This window comes from Myotis yumanensis, unplaced genomic scaffold (genome assembly GCF_028538775.1).
Source record: "Myotis yumanensis isolate MYYU_CA2020_CCGP unplaced genomic scaffold, mMyoYum1.0.hap1 SCAF_1, whole genome shotgun sequence".
Taxonomy (NCBI): Eukaryota; Metazoa; Chordata; class Mammalia; order Chiroptera; family Vespertilionidae; genus Myotis; species Myotis yumanensis.
In genome coordinates this window covers 33,349,059-33,376,712 of record NW_027223752.1, presented here as the reverse complement: position 1 = coordinate 33,376,712, position 27,654 = coordinate 33,349,059, and the positions used below count along the sequence as shown (strand labels likewise).

Sequence of the window (27,654 nt, the reverse complement as noted above, 5' to 3'; positions counted from 1 at the left end):
ATGGAGGACAGTTGTGTAGGAATCTACTGGTGATGACATTATCACCCCTCTTCCCTGCTGTAGTTATCAGGCAAGACAGAGGTGTGGGATTCAGATTATGATGTGCAGGTAAGGGTGCAGGTTCTCAGAACCAGATGCCCATGTTCATAGCCCATTCCCTACTACTCGCTGGCTCTGTGACCTGAGCAAGTCTCTTCACTTATGTAAAACCTCAGTTTCCTCAGCTGCAGAATGGCAAAATAATAGTATGTACTTCATAAGGTGGTTGTGAAGATTGTCTGAGAGAATGTAATAAACATTACTGATTGTTAACTTTTCTTAAAAAAATATCTTTTACTAGAGCAGTGGTTCTCAACCTTCCTAATGCCGCGACCCTTTAATACAGTTCCTCTTGTTGTGGTGACCCCCAACCATAAAATTATTTGCATTGCTACTTCATAACTGTAATTTTGTTACTGTTATGAATCATAATGTAAATATCTGATATGCAGGATGTATTTAGGCTACCCCCGTGAAAGGGTCGTTAGACTCCCAAAGGTTGATTACCGCTGTACTAGAGGCTCGATGCACGAAATTCATGCAAGAGTAGGCCTTCCTTCCCATGGTTGCCGGCACCAGCTTCCCTCCAGCAACCGGGACCGTGGCTTCCCTCTGGCTGCCAGCAGGCACCCAGACCCAGGCTTTCCTCGCAGCCCTGGCTTCGTCCGGAAGGACTTCTAGTCTAATTAGCATATTATGTTTTTATTATTATAGATTGCTTTCAGAGAGGAAGGGAGAGGGAGAGAGTTGGAAACATCAATGATGAGAGAGAATCATTGATTGGCAGCCTCCTGCATGCCCCTAATGCAGATCAAGTCCACAACCCAGACATGTGCCCTGTCTTGGATTTGAACTGTGACCTCCTGGTTAATAAGTTGATGCTCATCTGCTGAGCCACACTGGCTAGGCTGTTAGCTCTTTATTATTTGTTTCTTGTCTTTCTGGTTTTTTTCTCAGAATGAGTACAGAGTTAAGGTATTGTAATTTAGTGAAGCAGGACTTGGTCATTGACACTACAAACTTTGTGATTTTGGACAAGCTACTTAACCATTCTGTGGCTCAGTTTCTGCATCAAATGAAGGAGTTGACCTGGATAACCTTTAAGGTCAGGTCTTGTTCCCTCAGTCTATACTTTCATGATTCTAAGGACTTTCTGATTAAAGATTATAAACTAGAAGAGTCTTAATGGACTACAAATGCAGCAGTGAGCCCTTTAGGGTTTGTATGGTCCTTGTTGCCTTCAGCAGTGCTCTAAAAACACTATAGGTTCCCTTCATTTGGTCCTCGAGACCTGGTATCCTTTTTAGAAAGGACATATTTGGGTGTGTATCATAGGCCTCTGGGTGATGCTACAGAACCTGCCTCAGTATCTGCAAACACCAGTAGGGGTCTCAGACAATTATGGTTGAGCTTACCAGAAATGGTGTCCCTATCAGAGTTCATTAGATATGTGTATATGACAGTTTTCTTTGGGCAGCGTTCTCTGGAGAGGGATCTCAGCTAGATTCTGGAAGGGGTCTTGGAGGAAGGCTGGTGTGATACAGTATGACTTTTAAGAGTCTCCATAGTTCAGTGTTATTCATTTCCTTTCTATCAACTTTCACTCACTTACCCAACACATACAAATAATGGTGAAATCTTATTTAATCTTTTCTTTTTGCCTTTTCTGAATTGTTGGGAGGAACAATTACTGATTCTTTTGTTATAGCTTTCCTCACCACACACAGATTTCTTCTGCTGATCCCTCTCATTTACCTCATTCTGACTCTTAACCCAAACCTTTCCTATAAATCTGAGACCTCATTGTCTATGAGGACCCCCTGGAACAACCAAGGGGGCCACAAATGGTTAGGACATGATGGTTATATGAGGTTGCAAAGGAACAGAAGGCCAGCCTATAGCAATGTGCAATAAAATGAAGCATGGCCTACATTCACAGGGCCATTCCAAAGCCAGAGGAGACCTCTAGAATGGTAGTTACATTCTAGAATGTGGAGGCCCTCTCTTGTTCACCACTGTGTCTCTAGAGCAGGAGTTGGCAAACTGGTCCATGGGCCAAATCCTACTTCCTGTCCATTTTTCTATGGCCTGTGAGCTAAGAATGGTTTTTATAACTTTAAACTAGAGGCCCGATGCACAAAATTCGTGCATAGAGGGGGAGGTCCCCTCAGCCCAGCCTGCACCCTCTCCAACCTGGAACCCCTTGGAGAATGTCCGACTGCCAGTTTAGGCCCAATCCCGGAGAGTGGGCCTAAACCGGCAGTCGGACATCCCTCTCACAATTCTGTACTGCTGGCTCCTAATCGCTCACCTGCCTGTCTGCCTGATCACCCCTAACTGCCCGCCCCCCCCCCATGCCGGCCTGGTCGCCCCACGCAGCCTGCTGTTCAGTAGTTTGGTCATCCCTCACTTAACTCCCCTGCCGACCTGGTCATAGGCAGCCATCTTGTGAGGGTGTGAGGGCTAATTTGCATATTACCTCTTTATCATATAGGATAGTTAGGGGAAAAAGTCAAAAGAATAATATTTCACATAAAAATTGTATGAAACTCACATTTCAGTATCCATAAGTAAAGTTTTATTGGAACATAGCAGTGTTCATTTGTGTATATGTTGCCTATGGCTGCTTTTGTGCTATAATGGCAGAGTTGAGTAGCTGTGACATAGACTGTGTGGCCCCCAAAGCCTAAAATATTTACACTTTAAAATACTTTGCCCTTTGTAGAAGAGATTTGCCATCCTACTCCAGCCCAGAACAAATAGTGCTCAATAAGTATGTGCATGAATGAAATGACTTATCAGAGCAGGAAGGAAGGAAGCTAGGACTGGTCAGAGCTAGGATGGACTTTAGAGGTTGTGTACTTGCCCAGGGTCTTAGGGCCAGGACCAGAACCTATGATGACCATCCTCTTCCAAGACTCTGTTAGGGAAGCTGTCTCGGCTTGTTATCTGGCAGTATTAGGGTCTGCCTTCTGTGTCTGAAGTCTTAGTTTCCTTATCTTTGTTAACCCCCCCCCCACACACACACACACATACCTCACCTTCCTTTTTATGGGCTTCCCCCCTGCATCCTCCCTCCCATTTTCCAAAAATCCACACCATTCAAAGTTTCCATCCAAAGTCCAAAATCAATATCAGGGACTGATGATTCTAGACTGGCTGGATAAAGGGATTATTCTACAGTGTGGGAAAATACATGTCTATAGTGTGTGCTTAGTCCAGAATGGGAAAGTTGCCTCTGTTGTTTTCTACCTCCTTGCTACCATCTATAAAGAATCCTTCCTCCCCTGCATCCACCCTCCAAGTCTTTCTAATCCCCATAAAACATCTGTATTGGCACAGAGCAGGGTGCATGCAGGGGAAAGGGTTTCACCATTTCTTAGATCTAGTGTACGAAGTTGCTGCCAATATTTTTCTCTCTCTCTGGAGTAGTTTCTGGAGGAAGGAGGTGCTTAGTCCTTGGCCTGAAATGCAGAGCACACCTGTATGGCCATGCCTGCCATGAGCAACGTGTCAAGCAAGTTTGCCAAGAAACTAAGATTCTCAGGTACTCTGAAGTTAGGGAAAAGCAATTTAGTTCAGGAAAGGTCCTGTCTTCCTCTTCCTGCATTTCTTAACCTTCTTCTGTAGCTATCTCTGAACACCCATTCTAGAGGCATTTTAAATGAGGAGCTTGTAAACTCACAGCCTTGTTATCCAGTGGGCTCTAGTAGACCCTGAATATGTTTGTGTACCTGTGCATTCGTGACTGTGAGAATCCCACTGGACATAGGAAGTGGGCATATTCTGGGGGGCAATTTGTCTGCATAGTCTCTGGTCATAAATACCAGAGTCATTCCTTAGTCTTGGTCATACTTGCTCAGGTTTAGAAGAAAGGAATTGTGTAAAGAGGCACTTGAGAGTTCTAGAATAAAGTTATATCATGTTTGGGGCTCAATTTTCCATCCTGGTTTCTCTTATCTATAACTCAGGGTTTATTGTTATAAGAGAGTCATAGGATCTAGATTCCACCCAGGTCATTCCTTTAGCAGAGATGAGAGAAATTATTGAAAGTTTCCTTTTTAGGAGTGGCAAAAGGAAGCATATCTTATTCTTCATACCTGGTCCATCATACAGGGGAAGATTAGAATTAAAAATAAGATTTATGCACATACTACCCAACTTGCCTTGGGGGTAGGGTGGGGGGCTAGAGAAGAATTAGGATCCCAGTTAATGTAGCAGCCTCTCCCAGATCTCACAACTCCTTTCTTTTACCTGTGATCTTAAGAAACTTGCTATATGACCTTAGGCAAATCACTTGACCTCTTTGTCTCTTCTATAAAATAGAAACAAGATACTTAAGGATGCTAGTTTGGTGGTGTGTAGACTAATAAAAATAATTGGAAGGCACTTGACATATAAAATAATGCGGTGTAATTCCCAAATAACAACAACAACAGAAATGGTATGTGACCTACTGTTGAGTCATGTTGGGCAGGAGACTTTATGCAGACGACATAATTTACTGTCTTTCAAAAACAAATTGAAGATGTAAAGTCACTTTTTGGGTTGAGGATAAGGTGTCAAACTTGACCAGGAAGGATGGAATATTTCTGGAATTTCCTTTGTCTTCTATGTTTGCATAGTTGGATGGTCTCAACCCAACTGGCTTGCTGGCCCATATAAAAAGCTTTTTATTTTACTCCACCCCCTCCTTAGCATATTTACTGAAGAAACTCAGTATTTTATTAGTTTATGAATTTTTCCCCTTAAAATGTTGCCATAACACTTTAGACCACGTTAAACATCACATAAGCACCTAATGTAAATTTAAAATGGCAGGGAAAGCAACCATCTATACATACATGGCAGAGAGAAAGCCAGTTACTTAGTATTCATTGAAGATGGAAAATGTTGAGAACTAGGCTTTCAGGGGGATGATGTGGCTGTGGCCCTTAACATTACTATGGCAGAAAGATGTTGGCAGGTGGCCTTGGTTCACTTCCCTATCTCTGAGGGACCTGGAGTCAGAGATAGTGAACACTGAACTAAGAGAAGAGGACAGATAGGAACCTGATGCATATAAAAAATTATTTGTCAGGCTCTGTGTTATCCCATTTAAAGATCTCAGAGTGTGTTTGAGCCAGCTGATCATGTATCCATTTTACAAGTGAGAAACTCAGGCACAGAGAGGTTAGATAACTTGCTCAAAGATAGGCAGTTGTAGGAGTGACACTGGTTGGGATTTGTGCCCAGTCTGTCACTCTGTTGTCCTGTGGTCTGCTGAGAACCACACTACCTGTGCTGAGTTGCAGGCTCCTCTGAGACCCATTCCTTGTGTTGCTCTATTGGAGCACTGTGCTCAACCTTCAGAAGATTATTTTGACAAAGAAAGATACCATCTGTTTTTTTCTTCTGGGTAAAGGCTGTAGGAGTTACCATGTTTCCCTCTGTGGTTGTTTCTGTCCTCATTTACCATTGCCCTTGGTTGTTTGGTTCCCAGTTTAGGCACAAGATTTGCCAAGGCAGTTCTATTACTGGGAAGGATCAATAGGGACCACAGCAAATTGTTTGCTAAATGAGGATGTAGTTCCCAAAACATCCACAGAGCATCTTCCTGTCAGCTGCAAACACTGCTGACAAAGTGATGTAATCTCTCCATGGTGTAATTATCTGTGACTATAAAAAGACTTGAGGATTGTGGTAGGAGGATGGATAGATCATTAGAGGGCTTGTTACACTCTGGTGTCATGAAAAGACATTGAGAAATTACCCTCTGCAGGCTAATTGCTGTGCCATGTTTAGGACATTGCAAACGCATGATACAAACCTTGCACTGTAACTTTTGAAACAAAAGAAACCAGGAGTCCACCAGCCTGAAACCTGAGTGGGTTATAGCCCTCATTAAACACAGATTCCATTTGCCAAGCAAAGGTGCCCCTCTATCCTGGGCTAACTTTAGAGCTTGGAAGCAACCCTTCCTACCTGCCCAATTCTTCCTACAAAAGAGGGACACAGAGTGCTAATAAAAAAAAAAACACTAGGGTTAGCACTCAGTCTTTATTTATTTCTAGGCAGATTTGCAGATAAACTCTTTTTAGCACCTCTTACCCATTGAAAGATTTCTTCCTCCTCATCACTCAGAAGCATGAGCCTGCAGAGGGTTTGAGCAACTCTCCTAGTCCAGGTGGCTTGTGCTGGTGTGGCTGGCTGCCTGGACTGTGGCGAGATCAAGAGTGACCTTGGCTCACCTCATGTTTAGCTTTGGGGCCTAGAGCAACAGCGGCATTTAGAGACAACCTGTGGTGTGAGTGCGATAGGTGCTGACTGCTGACTTCTCTGAGCCCTGTTCATCTACCTCACTGTAAGCAAACCCAAAGCATGAAATGTGAATTCACTGGAAGATGAGGATGAGATTACAACTATTGAAAAACCCTAGGGTTTCTCTTGTCAGTGGAATAGGATTCAATTAATAAATGCTTTAAAATGGCAAATTGCACCTGCAGTTCTCATGGAGCCACTGAGATCACTAGTATAGCTGAATATAATAACTAGCTGTCATTATGCTCCAACCCAATCCCTTGGATTTTAGAGAGGCATGTAGTCTGATTAAAAGCATGGACTCGGGAGTCATAGTGCCTGGGTTTGAGTACTACCTGTACTCCTAGCTACCTGTGTTACCTTGGATAATTATCCTGACTTCACTACCTTTGTTGCCCTAGAATAGGAATGAAAATAGTGCATAAGATTGTTGCAAGGATTGAATAAGATAGTACATATACGTAAAGCACTTAGGATAATGCCTGGCATACAAAGGAATAATTCCCAAGTTGGAAGATCAAATTCTAGCACCAGTTGGTACAGCCTGTACATCTGACATCACAGCTAACTAGTTTAGACAGACTCGGGGTTGGAAAATGCGCCTTGTTTCTTCTGTTATCTCTTGGATTTGATTCAATACATCCTGCATTCTGTATGAGTTATTCATAATTCGTGTTTCTAATTCTCAAATGCCACATCTTAGCATTCCACACATGAAGACAAATAGAAAAGAGTAGTAATGGTGGGGGGTCAGTTAAGTAACCTCACAGTAAGCCATGCCCTTCGTGAGGCTGTCTTATTGACATTTCAGAGCCCAGGTTCCTTAAAGCTGCTATTTGTTAGGAACTTTAGGAATCATTTTGAAACCTTATAAGTTTTAGAATGCTAAGGGTCTGTTCTTTCAAAGACATGTTTCATTTTATCAGCACCAAGATGTGATTGAAGGATTACATTTCAAAAGATTCCTAAACACATCTGGAAGAATACAACATTAGAATTAAAAAATAAGAAATCTTCTTTTCTCCAGTTGGTAGTCTTTTGCCTCCTTCTACTTTTCTTAGCAATATTTGACAGCATTCCTTCTTTTAAGAGCCTTTCCCACCTAGATTCATTTGCTTCCTCAAAGGTGGATATTTCTCCCTTGTTTAACTTCTTTGACTTATTAGCTTTCCCAGTAGCCAAATATTTCAAAGTACAATTGTTAATCATTCAAAATTCTGCACGTAGTACAGAGAAGATAAACAGATTCCCCTTAAGATTTTTTCTTTGCAAAGCTTTTTTTCTTTTGAAATTCACAAAACTATTTTAGGCATTTCAACCCAGTAGAGGAAATGTGTTTCAGGAAATTATGGCCAACTACAAATAGGGTTATAAAGTAATTCTGCTATAGCCTATGTTATTGTGAGTAACAAACGACACTTTATTAAATACAAAGGGCCTGATGATCAGTGCTTCACGTGTAGTAGACACAAGTCTCCTTGGGAAAGGGCAGGACCTGTGTGTTTATTGTCACTGGCTTGTGTTCTGACAGTTTGGCCTTGTTGACTTTGGCAGTGGTAGGAGGTACAAGAGAATGTTGCTGGGATTGTCACACAATGAATAAGGACTGAGTGGGCGTGTGGTGCTGCCTGTCAGTGTTTACTGAGCACTGAGCTAAACACAGAGAAATGTGGGACGGACAGGGGAGAAGCCTTGGATGCTTCTGCTTCCAGGTTGATCTCATTACTTTGGAGGCCAGAATGCAGAGGACCCTATGGTGACTTGAACCAAAGCTGCCACACTAAAGCTCCTGATAACCATCAGTGGTTGCTCAGGATTACTGATTATTGGCCTGTGAATTTAGCTGGTGATTTCAGTAGGCTGTGTGGATCTCTTCTTTACACCCCTCGTACAGTAGACACCTTCAGTCTTTGATATTTGAGGCCTTCTCTTATATTCATGTGTCTCTCAGGCTTGGTTCTAGTTCTATGTTCTTGGTTTCATGTTTGCACATAAGCTCCTTGAAGGCAGGGACAAAGTTCTTTATACTTTGCTATAACTAGACCAATGATCACCCCAGGTGGACTCAACAAGCACATCCTGGAGAAAGTACTGGGGGAAGGGAGGGTGCCACTCCTGACAGGATTGTGCAGAATTATGGCCTGTCTTGTATGGGAGGATGAACAGGAAAAGTCCACAGCCCTGTGAGTGGCAGCCGCCTGTGGGGCCTCCCTTCTGATTGATGGTTTCCCATAAGAGTCTGGCAAGTTGAGAAGCATGTGAAACTGTCTTCATGCCTCAGGATGCAGGTGTTGGGGCTCTTCTGAGAGGAAAGGAGTGGGGCTGGCAGGCTGCCCAGAAGAGTTTATCATGGCGTGTACAAACTTTCAACTTGGATGCAGATCTTTGAACCCAGTGCAGGTCTTCTTAGGTCATGAGGACGGAGGAAAAGTAGACCTTTATTGCCCATGGGGAGTGAAGGTTATGTGGAGGAATGTATGTACTAGTAAAAACCAGGATGGCTCTAAAATCTATCCTGATACTAGAGAGGGCCAGAGGAAGGCTTGGATGGTTGGGCTTCCCCTTCTCAGTTCCCTTTAGCTTATTCCCTAATGTCAAGGCTAAGGAGACTCCTTTTTTACCCTTTCCTGAACATCAGCACCTTCAAACTTATTCTTACCCTGTTCTTCCTGTGGCTGGTGCCCTGCCTTCTCCCCTTTCTGCCATAATTCCCTTCATCCTTTAGATCCAGTTCATAGTCACCTCCTCTGTGAGACACCACCCATCCCTTTACTCCTAGAATTAGCAGGGTCTAAAGGAAGAAGAGTAGGCTTTGTGTGTATTTTTTAAATAGAATTAGCAGGAGCTCCTGGTCTCAGTTCTTTCTTTTGGGAAGATGTCAGAGAGGTTTCCTATAAATAGGATTCTATTTCCAGGAATCTTAACTCTCTTTAATTTGAAAGGATTGGACAGCTCATTAAGACTTATGGGGCCCTGGCTGGTGTTGTTAAGTGGTTAGAGCATTAGCCTGTTCATGAGAAGGGTCTCATGTTCGAGTCCTAATCAAGGATACGGACCTGGATTGCAGATCAATCCTCGGCCCCGGGTTGGGGTGCATACAGGAGGCAATCACCCGATGTTTCTCTCTCTCTCTTGCTCTCCTTCCCCTTTCTCCCCTTCCCTCCTTCCCCTCCACTCTCTAAAAAAATCAATGGAAAAAATATCCTTGGGTGAGGTTAACAACAACAACAAAAGACTTCTGGGAATTGCAGCTTTTGGGAACTGGGCTGAGGCAGAACCCTTTGTTCTGCAGATCATGATACACAAATCCTATAGACTTGCTCCTAATGACCACCAAGGGTTGCCAGGGTTGCTGTGGGACAGGTTTGGTTTGGTATTTTCATAAATGGCATTAACTAGTTTAGCCAGTATGTCTTGACATAAGGTGGGCAGGGAGGACAGTAGGAGATACATAATGCCATGGAGAGCTTTCTGGGACAAGATACTGGCCTGGATCTTGATGGAAGCTATTACATGTAGTTTGGTCTTTGTGGTCAGCCTGTGAGAGGAGGGCACCTGAGCCAGAAACAGTGCTCTACACCAGGAAGAAACAGAGCTGATGGTTTAGCACTGTGATTTATTCAGTTACTTGTTGAGCGTTTGCTGAATGCCAAGACTATACCAGCTACAGTTTGGTGTGAGACATGCTGTGATCAGGGAATCATTGAGCCATACTGGAATATACATATGAGGGGCTCCTGACTCAGATTGGGATGGACATGGAAGACTTCTGTGAGGGAGAGAAATGTACACTGAGACCTAGCAGCAAATTAGGGGCCAGGGAGTAGGGGAGACAAGATGGCATAGTGAGGTTAGGAATGTAGTCTCTTGGACCAAAACAGGCTGGTTAGAATCCTAATTCTTCCACTAACATGTTGTGTAATTTTGAACATGTTTCTCAAAGGTGATGTCCCTCGGTTTTCATGTGTGTGACATTGGGGTGATAACATACCATATAGGGTTGTGGTGTTACCATCATTTTTATTGATGTGGCACCTTACCAGTGGCCATGTTGGGCACAGTCGAGAGGGAGGAGAGAAAGAGAGTTAGATAATGTCTGCTCTGTTCACTGACATTCCCTTCCTTTGAAACTTGCCATGTCACTTCTGTTGAAATTTTGGAAGCCCAATATACTCTATCCCCCAAACTGGTTTGCCTCTCGCCCTGGTGGGTGAATGAGTGGTCTTCTCTACTTTGGAGTAAGTTGTAAAGCTGGCATTTCAAAAAAGAAAGATAAAGTCTAGTCTCAGCCCAAGATTTCAGAGAATTAGGCTGAACATCACCAAAAGCACAGTTTGGGGAAAGCACCCAGAGGGGTGAGGTGCTGCTGGTGGAGGCAGGTACCTTCCCTGAGTTGTCAGAGTTTCCAGGGGAGGGAGGAGAAAGGAAGAGAAGGACCAAAGCTCCCTGTGCAGGAGTGTCCTAAAGATCACAGGGCGAAAGAAAAAACAAACACCAGTTAATGGATTAGGGTTGAATTAGTCCAAACAGGGAAATAAAGAGGGCTGGAGGAGGGTGTTGATTTTGGTACAATTTATGGAGAAGATTGAGGATGAGAAGAATGGAGTAGAGCTCTTATTTGCCCAAGGGAACAGGAAGTGACTGGCTAGGTGAGGCTGCCTTTCCAGCCTGCCTAAGGTTGCGTGGGGGAGAGACACACTCAGGGCAGGCCCCTCATCCTCTGCCTCAGCCCAACAAGCCCGTGGGAGGTGTGTCTGACAAGGACTCCTTATACTTCAGCCAGTCTGACACACCACACAGGATCCTATGTGGTCTTAGATGGAGTCACAGATTCCGCAGGGAGGCCTAGAGAGTGTGAGAGGTTCCTAATTGACTGGGAAGGAAGAAGAGGGAGGAGCAGCTGGCATCTAGGGCCCGTGGATGTGTTCCTGGACTCTTCATCTTGGATCAGGCCAGGGTAATTGGAGACATTGGGGTGAGGACTGCCTGTGATTTGATGTGCTCAGGGGTGCAGAGAACTGTTGTGACTTCCAGTAGAGGTGTGTCTCAGGTTCTTTAGAGTGGCTTTTAGCAAAGGAACCAGTTCTCCATGCTATTGTTCTCAGTACCATGTTGTTAGGCAGTTTAGAGGCTTTGTAGTCCTTTCCCTGGCATTCAGAAATTCGGTTGCCAGTTGGCAGACCCTGGCTTTGCAGGAATAATTAAGATTGTGAATAACAGAATTAAGTGAGATATGTAAAATTGCCAGGTCAACAATAAAAGTCTATTTCAGTGGAAGGGATTATTATAATGCTCTATTTTTTAGTCAGTATCTCTTCTGAATTGCTCAAAGCACTGAGTTAACACTTACCTGGTTAATCCTTCATCCATCTCTGGGCAGAAGGCTGACATTTAATAGTCTCCTTTGTATACAAGATCAAAAACTAAAGTTTCCAACAGAGCCCCAAATCTTGAGTTTGAAGCCCAAATCTGTGGAGTAAACCTCTGAATATGATAATCCCTCATTCCTGAGAATAAAGAAGGTGAGAAGCGAAAGGGAGGAGAGCATTAAAAAGTTTGTTTTCTCACAGACAACTGGTCATGCCTGACAAGGGTGTCATAGTCAGGATATTGAGGGATCTGGAAATCTGACATCCCTTTTTCACTGAGAAGCCACAGAGTCCTGAAGGTATAAACTGGAGAAGCAGAGGGCTAATCAGAGCAGGTTTGGGGCAAAGAACAGGGAAGCAGAAAGTGGACTGGAAGAGTTCTTCATTCTGTTCTGTTAGGTTGTGGTTGGTGGTACCTGAGGTGCCAAATTCTGCACCCCAGTGCCAACTTCCTGGTACACACCATTGGAAAGCCACCTGCCACTCTGATGTGCCTCAGGAAGTGTCAGTAGGACACTCAAAAAGTGCTTACTATATTCTGCAGTTCCTATGGTGAAACCCCATGGAGGTGGATTCAGGAATCTCCCTAAGTGACTGTCTGGCCCAGGTCAGTTTTACTGCAGAACAAGCACTGCATTTATCAGGATGGCATCTGGACAGATTGGCCTCATGTCAATCTTCCTGTCAGGGGGAGGCCTATGCCTGTTGGCCCACCTTTATCCCTTCTAAGGTCTGGTGAAGAGAGGTTCTACTTTTTTCACTTTAATAGATGAAGCCCATCAGGGTCATCAGGATGTTTTTTCCTTAGCCCGTGCTTTCCTCCCTCTGGTCAAAGTTTAAAGGACAGTTTGTCTTGAACCTTGGAAGCAAGAGAAGGATATGCTGAGTTGGAATGCTCCTCCTTCATCCAGTGGCAGCTATATGGGCTCCTAGGCTTGAAATTCTAGAGGTCATTTAAGTGTGCCAGTTAGTAGTCACATACTTGTGAGAGAATCAGCAGGCTGAACCTTCTAGGTTATATGCTCCACTGGGTCTCGAATTTTAGCATGCATTAGAATCCCCTGGAGGAGCCAGATTGCTGGACACCACCTTCAGAGTTTCTGATTCAGCAGGTCTGGAATGAGAACTGAGAATTTGCATTTCTCCTAAGTTCTTACATGCGGCTGCTGGTGATCTGGGGCCCATGCTTTGAGACACCAGTTTACACTTGGGGTGAACAAGCCCATCTGACCCTTTTCAGAACAAGTTCTGTTTGGTAAGGTGGGGACAGAGAAATGGAATGGCCTTAAACCCCCTGGAGAGAGAGGTGGTTCAGAAGTAGGATGCTTCAGATGGACCAACCTAATTTGAAAATGGAAAAGATTAAATGATTAAGGATAATGCTGGGAGGTGTATCTCTTATCTTTTCTGGGCTGGCTTTGGTCCTTGTCAGTTATCCTACAGAGAGAGGAGCCAGACTGGTGAGTCCCTAGCTGGTCACCTTGGGCATCTTCTCCCTCCTCTCATTCTGCCTCTTAGGCAGCAACAAGCTCTGAAAGTCTGCATTTTAGGAAATCTTTCCACAGCTTGGGCTCATGGTATGAAGAACAGGGCCCCGAGCTGGGGGTCCCAGACATGAGCCCCAGTACCATCTCTAATGAGCAGGAACTAAAGGCCCTTCACTTTGCTCAAGGGTGAAGGGAGGGTGGACTAGCTCTCCAAGGCCCTTTGAACTCCTTTGACTACTTCCTCTTCCAGGGTCAGGAACTTTGCTTGCTTATTACTTGTTTTCTTATTTTTTATGTGTATGTGAGATCTTCTGTTGGTAAGCAGTACGGAATCAGAATCCCATCTGGAGACTGGCTTACTGAAAGTGAAACTAGAGAAACATTTGGGAATTGAGTAACTTTTCTTTTTAGAGAGTCTCTGGCCTCTGCAATTATGCTGTTTCCATAAAACCTGTGTCCAGAGAGGAATGACTTAGCATCCTTGTTGCGCCCTGTTCCCTTTCCTTCAGATCCTTGCATTTGACGGGAAGGTTTCTCAGGCTGTCTTATCAGTTCTAATTTCCAGGGTGCTGGGGATTGTCATTCCACGTTCTCCCCTGCCTGGCCCTGTGTTCATGGTAGGCCTGTGTCAGTATTTGCTGGGTGGGTGGAATACAAGGTTGTATCCATGTACCTCTTTTCCTTTCCTTTAGTTTCTCCCTTCTTCTTAACTTAGTATGATTGTCCTGCTTTGCCCTTCTCCCCTCCATCTTCTCCCCCTCCCTCCTCCTCTCCTTCCTCTGCACTCACTTTAAGTCCTCTGCACTCACTTTAAGTCCTCTGCACTCTGGCAGAACTGGCCATTGTTGTTTGTACATCGAGTGTGTGAAGGGTTGGGGTGTGCCTGTGGAGTTCACAAATAATCCTACTTATTAAGCTATCTGTGTGAGGGTCACAACCAGGTGGCTTTTTCCTTTTTTCTCTTCGGCCCACTTTATCTAGGCTATCTGTGAGTTACAGAATGTTTTCACCATTTTAGGGAAGTTTGCTGTTCCTCACAGTGAATCTGACCCTGTTTTCAGCCTTTTATTTCCTGCTGTTGGTATTGGCAGGCTAAAGGACACAAGCACATCCTGTCTCAGAACCATTGTCTGGCCCTACCTCTCCAGCCTCCGTGTGAAGGAGCGCAAGGAAGATTTCCAGCCTTGGTTAACGGTCACTTAGCCCCTCTGATCCTTCCTGGGCAGCTTTCAGGCAGTTCAAGCACTGACTAACCTGAGGTTTTTGTTGAAACAGGGAAAGATTGGATCAATTTAATTCATTTTAAGTGAAATCACCAGCCTTTTGATGAGTCCATTAATTTCCTCTCTTCGGAACACCCCCTGTTTACAGTAATGGGAAATCCTGACTCTCTCATTTCCCCCCATACCCTGCTTTAATCTGAGACAGCTGGAGACTACACTCTGCTTTTTCATTTACTGGAAGAGTGGTTTGAAGACGATTTTAATGACTGGCTTTGACAGTACTTCCAGAAGTGAAGACTGTTGCTGTGCTTAAGTTTACACTCACTTAGGAGCCTTGGTCCTGTTCACCTTGCTCCTGTAAAACTCTGCTTACTTAGTTCTTGGTGTGCAGGTAGAAAGAGTCACCATGAATGCTCTCTTGTCCCGGGCAGTGTGTGCAACTTTTTTTTTTATCACTCGACATTTATAGACCTGGAATGTGCCAGGCACTGTTTCAGTTACTGAATGTTTCCCTGGCCTCTCCTCCCTGCCCTGTTGGAAGCACAGAGGACTAAGTTCCAGCCGGGTAGTGGCTACCCACAGACCTTAGGAACTGTAGTCTCTGAGGCTTTCTTTCTCTGTGTTTTTATGGTTGTAATGCTTATTTCTGTACCTTTCCTTTCTTTGCTCTAAAGAGAAATAAATAATATGAACCACCTCTTGAGATCAGAGAAATAACGGGTAGCAATAGCTATAACAGCTTACCACTACTGGCAGTTGACGAGATGTAAAACACTTTCTTGTATTATGTCATATTGGTATCTTCACAATAAAGGTATCACAGCTATTAAAGAATAAAGCTGGGATTTGCACCCAGCTCTTCCCATGCAAATCAAAATTTTTTGGTACTACATCGTGTACGTGTGTGCTTTTAATACTGTCTTCCCCATGCCTTTGTTGTTAGCATTATTTCAATCACTTAAGTGTTAAGAAGCTATTACATATACACTGGGCCCTCTGCCAGGAACTGAGGACCTCACAGTCTAATTGGGGGCAAAGATAAGATGGAATATATCTTTATTCCCCTGGAGTGGTTCAGGTACTGAGTACTGTTAGAAAGAAGATAATTAACGCTGACATCATCCAGGAAGGTGCTGTGTGTGTGTGTGTGGTGTGCACGCCACATCTTTTTTTTTTTTCTTTTTTTTCTTTTGGGTGGGGCTGGGTGAGGAGGGTGTGGGAGGTGGTAGTAAGGGGTGAGGATGTGCGGGAGTGGAGTGGCGGAGGAGGTGGGAGGGTGCAGCAGGTGGAGGGTGGGTGAGGCTCTGCCACATCTTTACCTATTCATTTATTGATGGATATCTAAATTGTTTTCATATTTTCACTATTACTAATATTGCTGCAGTGAACATAGAGGTGCATATATCTTTTCAAATTAGAGTTTTTGTTTTCTTCAGATAAATACCCAGAAATGGAATTGCTAGATTGTGTGGCACCTGTATTTTTCATTTTTTAGGAATCTCCATACTATTCTCCATAGTTGCTACACTAATTTACAATCTCGCCAATAGTGTATGAGGGTTCATTCCCTTTTCTTTACATTATCAATTTATTTGATTTTAATGACTGGCTTTGACAGTACTTCCAGAAAGAAAATAATATTAATAAAGCTGAAACTGTAAAGCAGCAGTGGTTCTCAAACTCTTTGTTCACAAGTCCCTTTACACAACTGAAAATTTTTGAAGACCTTCAAAGAGTTGTATGTGTGTTACATCTATCAATATATACCACGGTTGAAAATAAAACGAAAAAAAATTATTTGTAAATTCATTTAAAAAAATAAGAACAGTAAATATCAGAGGGAACATGTACACACCTGTGAAAGAATACGTGCTGGCAAATATCACCTTAATCTCTATATATAAAAGCCCAAGTGACTGGCTGACCAGCCGGTGACATGCACTGACCACCAGGAGGCAGACACTCAACATAGGAGCGGAAACCACAGGCATGGAAACATGGAACAGACTGATGAATCTCAGAGGGAAGGGGGGGAAGGGGAGGGAGGGAAGAGATTAACCAAAGATCTTATATGCATACTAGAGGCCCGGTGCATGGATTCGTGCACCAGTGGGTCCCTCGTCCTGGCCTGGGGATCAGGTCAAAACCGACTCTCCGACATTCCCCGAGGGGTCCTGGATTACAAGAGGGCGCAGGCCAGGCCAAGGGACCGGTGGTGCATGAATCCGTGCACCAGGCCTCTAGTATTAATATGAAAATAGTTTGAACCACATCAATCTCCTGAAAGGATTTCAAGGACTCTAACCACTGCCATAGAGAAAGTTTAAGAAATTTACAATTTGGGAGGAGATAATCAAGGAAACACAAAATTAAAGCCACATTGGGATCCCATTTTATGTTCATCAGATTGGCAAAAATTAATATCTAACAATACCAGTTGTTGCAAAGCATGTGGAGAACTAATAATTTTTTTTTTTTACATCACTACTGGTGTAAAGTAATATAACTAGTCTGGAGACCTATTAGGCAATATGAAGAGTTGAAATGGTGCACTCCACTGTTAGAGATGTATATGCCAGAGGAATCTTGTATACCTGCTTAAGATACATGTACAGGATGTTCCTTACAGTATTGTTTCTAACAGTGAAAAACTGAAGTCACCTATATACCCATCAATGAGAGAATCGTCGCAAATAATTTGGTATGTTAACGCAATGGAATGCTATACTACAGGTAAAACTATCCTGTCAACATGGCTAAATTCAAAAACAATGCTGAGTGAACAAAAGGAGGCTATGGAACATTCCATACATTTAAAAACATACAAAACAGTACTCTGTATTGCTTAGGAATCCATTTTTAGAGATGTAAAACCTGTAAATGTAAATGCACATGTAAATCTATAAAAACATAGAAACATGGTTGGAAAGGATATGCATCAGCTAAGGCTACTAGTTACCCCTGGAGGAAGAGATCTGAAGCAAACATGGCAAAATATTAATCTGAGTGGCAAATACCCACATATGATATTAGTCTGTATTATATAATGAATGAAAATTTTCATTGAAAACCTGAAATAGATTAAAGTGAAAAATCAATTAATTAGGACCTGAATAGACATTTCTCCCAAGAGGACAAACAGATGGCCAACAGACATATAAAAAGATTCAACATCACCAGTCATCAGGGAAGTGCAAATTAAAGCCACAATGAAATAACACCTTACACTTGTCAGAATGGCTATCAATAAATCAACACCTAACCTTATAATAGATTTTTTTTTGAGCTTTTCCTTTGAGGGAGGGGGAGGAAAGTGTGGGAGGATGAGGGAATGCTAGGCAGGGATTTTGTCACCTTCTCCAGACCCCATTTGTTCAAGAGAGCCTCCTAGCATTTCTCAAAAGACTCTCCTTGAAATGGTGTATACCAGTGGTTCTCAACCTTGGCTGCACATTAGAATCACCTGGGAATCTTTTTAAAATCCTGATTTCTGGGCCTCATCCTCTGGAAATCAGGATTTTAAAAAGATTCCCAGGTGATTCTAATGTGCAACCAAGGTTGAGAACCACTGGTGTATACTCTCATGTTGGATCCTTGAGTTCATTGGTTCATTGCAGCTTGCTGTCCAGAAGATCAGAACTTACCAGTGATGGGATTCTGGAAGCACACCCCCTCTCCAAAACCCTCATTTCCACTGGACACTTGAGCTTCTGTTAGTATAAAAGCATAGTATAGTCCCTGTTGTGTCTGTGCTGGCCTGGGTAAGTGGTGGCAGTGGGTGGGCAGCCAGCCAGCAAGTTAACTGCAGTCAGGGGTATGAATGATGGTCCCTCCAAGAAAAAAGGAGGGACTAACACTGCTGACATCCAAGGCCTCATTATTTCTCACAGGACTCATTGGTTTCTCCAGTGTCTTACCCACATCCTTCTACTCAAGTCTGTCTTCCAACCTGCTATCATAGTAACTCAAAACCTCAGACACTAAGCACGATACTCCTCTCTTTTAAAAGTAAACAAACTCGGGCTCTTTATAAGGCTTATATTAAGGTCCATACTCCAGAGCAACATAACACCCATCTGTGCTTTCAGCTTGCTTCCCAGCCACTTCCCTGTTCTGTTTTCTGTCCTGGGACCTTACCAGGAATTTTATTCTCATGATACACCATGGAATGTGCTTCACTGCCTCACTTACATTGTTCCCTTCCTCACAAATGTTCTCCATTTGCTTGTTGAAGGGCAGCCTGTTTGACTCTCAGACCCCACAAAACTCAGTAAGGTCTTTTTTGTTGTTGTTAATGTTCACCCGAGGATATTTTTTTTCTGTTGATTTATAGAGAGAGAGGAAGGAGGGGAGTGAGGAGGAGAGAGAGAAACATTGACCTGAGAGAGACACATCAATTGGTTGCCTTGTGCACTCGCCCTTACCGGGCTGGGATTGAACCTGCAACCCAGGTACATACATGCCCTTGATCTGGGAATCAAACCAGTGACCCCTCAGTGCGCAGGTCAATGCTCTGACCACTGAGCAGCACCGGCCAGGGCAGAGGATGGTTCCTTTTTCATCTTGGTCTCCCAACTGATTCAGCCTTTCCAAGGAAAATGAAGACTGAGAGTTAATTTTTATTAGTCTTTGTTTCATTTGTGGCTTTGTTAAGGGACAACTGCTACGTCTACATCCCTTCCCCACAAGTTTCTTCTGCATAAATTCTATTTACAGGATTGGTCCCAGTAATTTTGTAGCCAGTTCTTTTAGTAGCTTCAAGAGAATGGGATTTTTTTTCTGTGGTTATGGAGATGATACAGACATCTGATAGATTGTCTTCAAGTCTATGGATGGAAACAGCTAGTCCCTCACTTTCCCCACCACCAATTAAGTTATTGCTCATTTTGAAAAATAATGAATTGACATTTATTTTAAAGTGACTGGCATATTTCAAAAGTGGTGCATGAGTTGCATGTATGAGTTAATGCTTCCAGCCCTGCTGAGGACAGAGTTCTTCATGGTGCTGCTTCCTCCCATCTAGCCTCCCTCCCCCTTCAGCAGCCTAAAAAATAAATTTTCACAACCCCTTGAAATCTGTTAGAGATGGAAATTAGGTAGATTTTTTAAAAAAGCTTTATAGCAGGAATCCACATGGGTATGGATAAAAGGGGCTCCTTCTGCTTGAAAGACTATGGGCAGGCCCAAGTGGCCTACAATACAAGGGCTGGAGTGGAGAACTGAGAAGGGGAAATCTCTGCAGGGGGGAACCAAGCCAGAGACTACAGTTGCAGGAACCTTTTCCCCATCATTATTGCACCTGAAAACATTTACTTTCTTTGCAACTTGTTTATGGCGCTTTTATTACTCCTTGAGAATGGTCACAAATGCTGTTACTAACTGACATTAGTCTTTATACTGACATGGACCTGAGAGCTTTTCTTTGTGGGTGATGCTTTTCTTTGTTCTTATTTGAAGAGTGTAGCTAATGTTGCTTAATGTTTGGTTAGTAGTAGGTTTTAAAAGTGTAACATGAGAAGTGGTTATTAGATAAATTTTGCAGATCAAGCAAAAACGATCTACCTTAGTTTGCCCATGCCCTCTCCTCTGAGAAACCCAGGCACTCTAGAGTAAGTGACAAAACAATCCTCATAATCAAACCAAATGTATGAAATAGAAAATTATACCCCCTCCAATTTTTAAAAAAGCATTGTTATTGCAAAAGGATTTTACCATCCACCAAAGGAATCACTGCAGTTGTTTTTAAATAACAAGTGTTCCTGGGTATGTAAAATATGATTGCATTCATACCCAGGTTTTTAGGATCACATCTGTTGTTTAAGGTGTGTAAGAGAAAGAGACCGTCGGGAAACTCCTCCTGGCACCTTGGGCAGTATCGAATGAAGCATTCGGTTGGGTCTACAACTCTGAAAACTATGCTGAGGTCTACATCTGGTCATAAGAATCCCCCCCCCCCCCCCCCCCCCCCCCCCCCGCAACTTTCATCTCTCCTGTGCCCTGCACAACAGGCTCCTTTGCCAAGGATGAAGAGCTTGGATGTCAAATCCTTTCTCTGTCCTGGCAGGGAAGCTGTTCTATTTGTTTTCCGAGAAGCCTTTTTGCACTTGGGGAATTTTTTTCTTGCCTCTTATGGGAAGTTGTTTCATCATTTCCCAAAAATATACTGCACCTCTTGTTTAAACAGAGCGCCCTTTAAGAGCTTTGGAGCTTGAGGGGGTATGAGGGTGTTGTGAAATCCTTTGTCTGCCACTTTGACTCTAACAGGAATGCTGTGAATGCAGGCAGAAGTCTCAGAGTTTGCCAGGAGTGGAATGTGGAGAAGAGAGACTCCATGGGATGCAAGAGCTGGGGTCTTTTTAAGCATTTAGTCAGTCCATATTGTAAGAGGTTATCAGTCCTTTTGTACACTGGCTACATCAGATATTTGTCTCGTGCCTTAAATGTGCCCAGGCTGGTGAGGGTGGGTTCTCTGCTTTTTGAGATGTTCATGGTACCCTGGAGGGTCTAGACCAGCTCACATGTAGCCACAGTGGACAGATGATACGTAATTGTGTGGCCATGGCTACTTAGTTCAGAGGAAGAAATTTCTATAGAAGAGAGCACTAAGATTAGGCCTTGCATTATGTGTTGGGTTTGAGTTCACAGAGGAAAAAGTGGAGGATATTGAGGAGAGGGGGAGAAAAAGGAGTTGAGAAGAGCCAGGAGACTCATCTCAGGCCATGATCATGAGTGAGTGACGTCTGTGGGGGTAGCCTGGTGGGACTTGATAGAGAAATGGAGTAAGTCAAATTGTGGAGAGCCTTGCATATCCAGCAGAAACATTTTTAGACTTGTAGGAAGACACTGACGACCTTTTAAATATTCTGACAAGAGAGTGTCATTAGGGAAAATGTATTTTGGAGGAATATTAGCCTACCAGAGTAAATTGGATTTGCTTCCAGGTGTACAGAAAGAGGGAGCCCTAAAGAGGGAGCCCTACTTCATCCATAGTTCTTGGAAGGAAGTTGTGATATTAGGTACTAGGGGGAGGAATGGCTTGGTAGAAGGCTTCTTCTGTCTTGCATAAACATGGTCCCCCATTATGTGTGGCCTATGGCCCTCTACAGTCCGTCCCCTCCGCCCCCCGGGCAGGCACAGCAACTCAGGCTATAAGATTGTTGCTGGCTGAGTAGGACCAGCTGTTTGTGCCACCTGGAGTAAAGCTTTGATCAGTCCCTCGTCAATGTAGAGGTGATATTTCCTGGTGAGTCCAATGGGCCCAGGCATAATATGCAGTAGGTTCCAAGCTTTTAGCTGGTCATTTTAGAATGTGATTGGCCAGCGATTATTGCTTAGGTTCAAGTGACACCAGTAACCACACCTAATCAGTAGTGGAAGAGTTTTGTTTCCAAAACCCTTGCCCCCATGCGCAGTATTATCACCTTCCCCTGTGCCCTGTATCCCCTTAATAATTTTGAATAAGGAATTTGGGTAACTTTAGGTTATTAGTAAAATCAAAGAAGACCAGTAAAAAAATATATATTCTTCTTAATGGAGTATCTATCTAGTGGCTACTTTTAGTGAAAAATGGAAATTGAGAAAATAAATTTTTGTTAAGAAAGATTGTGTCAGTGGGGTGTTATGCTTCCATAAGATCTGTTAATTTCCAGTAGGAAAGAAAAAGAAATGATTGCCATGGGAGGTAATGCCCAGGTACTGGAAAATTATAATGACAGTTTCAATACCAGTTGCTGTGCCTAGGCCAAGCCTGCCACTCTTGGCTGACCCACCCCAAACTCCCTGGCACAGACCCACAACATGGCCAGTGCAAAACATCATGTTTGCAGCCCTGGGAAGCAAGCAATTCCTCTTTGGGGATCATCCCAGCCTGTTGCCAGGCCAGGGTGTAGGCGAGGCAGAGGCTTCACTGCCAGCCTCTCTGCTGAGGGGTTTGGGGCCCCTGCACAGGGGAGGTGCTAGTGAGGAACACCTAGCTTGGAGCTTTGAATCTTGAGCTTTTGCCTTATGTCGCTGCCTTTAAAGACCAGTAGTTTCTTTACCTTTTTGTGAAAGCTAAAGGCCCCTGATACTCTGTTCTGGATGGCTGGTAGATAAACTGAACTAAATCATTTTGTTACAGTTGAGTAACAGGGTGGTTCCTAAAAGAGGGCTTGAGTTTCAGTGGTGCTATTCACATTTGCAGAAAGCCCAGTGGTCTTTGCTTTTGTTTTTCTCTGTCCCTCTGAGAGATTAAGCTAGCTGGGAAGATAGAGGATTGGTAGGGGGAGAAAGCAGCAGACCAGAATCAGTTGCTCTGCAACTTCTCTGCCATGTGGGGTATATGCTTTCGTTTGGTTTTGCAGAAGGGCTGCAAGTACAAATGGACTAGCTCTAGAGGACACTACCCACTTGCACTGAGTATGTGAGGCACACTGATTCTGTTTCCCATAGGCCAAGTTGCTCCCAGTTGGGGAAGGAACTGTTGTTCTACCAACATTATTCTATTGTAAGGTCTGGTTGGAGGCATCTGCAAGGACCTTGGATTCCTGATTGCACAGGTGACAAGTCTTTTCCATCAACTAGGTGTAGAGCAGTGATGGCGAACCTTTTGAGCTCGGCGTGTCAGCATTTTAAAAACCCTAACTTAACTCTGGTGCCGTGTCACATATAGAAATTTTTTGATATTTGCAACCATAGTAAAACAAAGATTTATATTTTTGATATTTATTTTATATATTTAAATGCCATTTAACAAAGAAAAATCAACCAAAAAAATGAGTTCGCGTGTCACCTCTGACACACATGTCATAGGTTCGCCATCACTGGTGTAGAGGCTGGGGAAACCCAGGATGAGCTGTCATGCTGAGTAACAGGCCTATGGCAGGTGCTGACTAGCTTGACTTCCCTCGGTTCAATGCAAACCTCTGAGCCCTGGATGCAGTCCTGGCTTCTTTGTAAAATGCAGGTGTGTGTTTGTTGCTGAGTGCCAAAGATCCTTGGTTCTGGACACATTGTTCATTTTTATGTGGGCCTATTAAATATATTTTCTCTGGGCTCACCAAATGATTCTGCACCTTTGCATCTAGGGGAGTGAGGAGGCAAGAAATAAAACTTGATAGTTCATGAGGTGGTTCTGAAGCAATACTGAGTAGTTAGCTTTTAAACATTTGTCTTAGGAACAACCTGTTTTCTGGTATGTTGTAAATTGACACCCCAGTCGCCTTTGTGTAATGAATTTGGACTTTTGTGCAGAAGCTGAGAAAACCTCTTGAGCAGTCTTGAGGTGTGGCTGCCTGCCAGCCTACAGCACACTCTGAGCAGTGTCCCCAGGGCCAGTCTGTAAGGCCATGGATGCTGGAGCAGAAACTTGAATTTTGGGACCTTTATTTTTAAGGATGAGTTGAACATGGAAAAATAACATTGCTGGTGGTAGTTGTAAGAAGGGTAGGTTTTCTAAAGTTGATACGATTGAGGAAAAGATTTTGAAATTCAGTGAGCATGGGGAATCATTAGTGTCAGTTGAACACTTGCTGACTCAGTAAGACAATAGCCCTGCTCAGTTGTGAAGACAAAGAAAGACTTAAAGAATAATGTATAGAATGCCCAAATTATATTGTACAAGAGTGTATCTATAAAGCAGAGTATAATTAGGCATTTTATGATCTTGTTTGGATTTCTGAGAACATGATTTTCTCATATAAACCTATTGTTTAATTTTGGGGAGCCTTTTCAAGGAAAAGGGGGCACTGACTACCTATAACCAGGTTCTGGTGTGACCAAGAGTTGTGCAAAAACAAAACCCTTTTTGTTAAGTGTGCAAGGCCTCCAAAACTGTGAGAGTCTGTTCTTTGGAATACATTCTATGTTGACCTGCTCTCTTGATGTAGTAATGCCTTTCCCCTGCATTGTACTCATTTATATGATAATTTCTGTTACCTTTTTTCCATTTAGATACATTTAATCTATGATTTTAAGCTGTCAGATGGGCTTCTGTTTAAAAGGTTAGGCTGCTCAAACATTGTTAGCTTTCTCTATCTGGTAAAGCCCCAAGTTTGGGGAGGTAAGAGAAAAACCCCCACCAACAAACTAGCTCCTAGATCAGTGATGGCGAACCTATGACACATGTGTCAGAGGTGACACGCGAACTCATTTTTTTGGTTGATTTTTCTTTGTTAAATGGCATTTAAATATATAAAATAAATATCAAAAATATAAGTCTTTGTTTTACTATGGTTGAAAATATCAAAAAATTTCTGTATGTGACACGGCACCAGAGTTAAGTTAGGGTTTTTCAAAATGCTGACACGCCGAGCTCAAAAGGTTCGCCATCACTGTCTTAGATTGTAAACTTCATGTTTCTCAGTCTCAGTCCCTAATTTTGTGGGTACAGAGTTGTTGTATGTTGGTGCTTTAAGCAACTAAGTTTTTAAGGGGGGGGGGGAATCCCCACACCAGGGTACCATTAGAATAGGAAGAGAAAAAACTCTAATTATAGCAGTGTTGTGGGCTTTTCCCATGCTGGCTGGCCGAAGCATGGAGTTGATAAGCATACAGTGTCTTTCATACTTGCATTACAACATGTTAATTAAGAGAATTCAGCTGTGGCACCAGATGGGGATGTCTGGCTCTGTGAACGATTGCAATTAGATGTTTTATTTTCTGTTTTCTTTTCCCCCTTTCAACTTTGGTGGAATGCCTTTGAGTAGGGGCTTTTAGTCTTTGCAGTATAAATACTTTAATGTGCCTAATTATGTAATCATACACTTACACTCCTCTGTGTACACACATATCATTTCATGGATTTTTATCCCCTTTTCTTACATGAAACATGCAGCCTGTTTTTTTGGTTGGTTTGGTGGAGCCAGACTTCTCCGTGCATTGGGCAGGAAGAAGAGGAAGACCAGAGGCAGTTATTGATTTTCCTCTGGTTATGGTTTGCCCCTTTGCCCAAAGGCCTCACCACCTTGACCTCTTATGGGCAAGTCCTTTATCTCTCAAATTATTAGCATCTCAGTAGTTTCCTAGTAAAATCAAGGTAATTTAAATAAAATTACCATGTATTCCATTGATTGGCAAGTGCAGTCTTTCAAAGTGATGTAGTATTATTTTTCCCCAGTCCTCTGTTCCAGGCAGGCAGAGGGCATAGGCCTGGATATGAGAACTCATGCATGGAGGCACAATGGAACCCATTGATTTCTGGCATTCGGCTTGTGCAGAGAGGTCCTGTGACCCCAACTGTTAGAATCAGCTGCTTTTTGAGATCCAGTCCTCCAGGCATAGACCATCTGCTACCATGTGAGGGTACCCTGGGAAAAGAAAATGACCACAAGGTGTCTTTGTATTTCTTTCCTCTGCTCCAGTCCCTCCAGTTCTTTCTTGGCCCCTTTATCCTAGAAAAACTTTATTTATTGATTTGAGAGAAAAAAACATTGATTTGTGGTTCCACTTATTTTTGTATTCATTGGTTAATTTTTGTATGTGCGCTGACTGGGAATGGAACCTGCAATCTTGGCATATGGGGATAACGCTCTAACCAACTGAACTACCCAGCCAGAGCCACTCCTAGGCAAACTTGAGAAACATGATGAATCTACCTATCCTTCCCCTGTCCCCAGGCAGATTTCTTCAGCTGGATTAGTACTATAGGATGGACTTTCACTTTCTTATTAATAATGTGACTTTGCATTTTAGTATTGGAAGGGTCCTTAAAATCTCATTCTGTGAAAGAAGAAACCAAGATTTTTCATCCCCGAGCCTTGTATTTAGGGTCCTCCTTATTCTAGTGCCAGCCTAATTTTCTAAATTTCCAGCTTTCTCCTTTTAAACCTGGAATCATTTGCCCGTTTCCATACACATACCACCTCTTTTTGCTTCTCTGCCATTGCTCCTATCCTTATCTCTTCTTTGCATGTTCCCACTCTCCTTTATCACAGGCACAACCTCATAGTCACTATCTTTTACATAGTCACAATCCTACTTCCCCTTAAAGTCTGATACATTGGCACATTGCTAGGTGCTCAGTAGATAATTGTTAAATTAATTAAGGAGTTTTTATTAGGAAAGTGGACCTCAGAGAGAATAAGAATCAATACTTCTAAATGTTTTTTTACTCTCTTCTGGGTGAAAGTTATTAAACCCATTCTTTGGAAGACGAAAGATTAAAGTATATTTTCTGTTCAGCTGGGTGACATTTGAACATGGTTATCTATTGATTCATGGAATGGGTAAGGCTGCAACAGGCAACATCTTCTGACCAGGAATTCGTACTGATCAGTCAAAAGTGGCTTGCCAGAGTCAAGAGTCCAAAGATTGAGAGAGGAAGGCAGAGTTGAGAGTCTACTGCTGACTTTAACCACATCAAGGCCCAAGTTTTACTAATCTATTTGTTTTGAGGTTGCTTTGTATAGTGATTAAGGTATCTCAACAATATGCTAGAGCCAGGCTGATAAATGCACAGGTTAAAATCAAAGGCGAGCAAGTCCCTGGCATTTGGGAAAGCACCTTAAGGGCCAAGTGCCCTGCTCTGGACCTCACAGCAGGTTTATTTGGATTGCTGTTGTTTTCAAAGTTCCTTAAAGAAGCTTAAGTAAGGCTTTCTCAGAGAAACTATGGGAAGAATTCACAGGAAGGGAGAGGCTCTTCCTTACTTAGTAGAGGAAAGGGATCTGCTAGGAGTACTCTGTGGCATGCAGCCCTTTGATTGACCTTCATTGCCCCATATAGTCCAGTTCTTTAGAAAGACCCAAAAGTTGGAAGTAAGGAAGAGCAAAAACCACCCCGCCCCCCCCCCCCCCCCCCAAAAAAAAAACACACACCAGCAACAAAAAAACAAACCCTGGGTGGCTTTGACTCCTCCCTGCCCTTGATCAGTTGATCATAACACAGGGTGATAAGTTCCCCTTCTAGGAGGTTTCAAGAAGGAAACCAAGATGTGACAAGCTGCTTTTCCTGTGGTGGCTGCATGGGAAAGGGTGATTTAAGATGGGTGCTTTAAAGAGAGAACCCCATCCCCCACAAGATGGAGGAGGAAGGATGTCCAGATCAGTGGCCTTTGTAACTTTTGACTTGTCTATCCATGCTCACTTGTCAGTGTTTCTTATCCTAGTTGGTTCAGAGGTGATAAAGGCAAGACCAAGACCCTTAGCCCTGGCAACTTCATTCACACACCCCTCCCCAAAATCCACATTTTCTTTTCCCTTTTATATTTCCTAGTCCCTGTCTCCTGGGGATGTCAGGTCTGATACAAGCACCCACAGA

At 43.2% G+C, this 27,654-nt stretch overlaps 1 protein-coding gene across 3 annotated transcripts in view; it reads left to right on the top strand.

The window, feature by feature from the left end:
* The window catches only part of SUSD6 (sushi domain containing 6), a 98,459-nt gene that overhangs the window by 46,498 nt on the left and 24,307 nt on the right, over window positions 1–27,654 (top strand). The window lies entirely within an intron of this gene.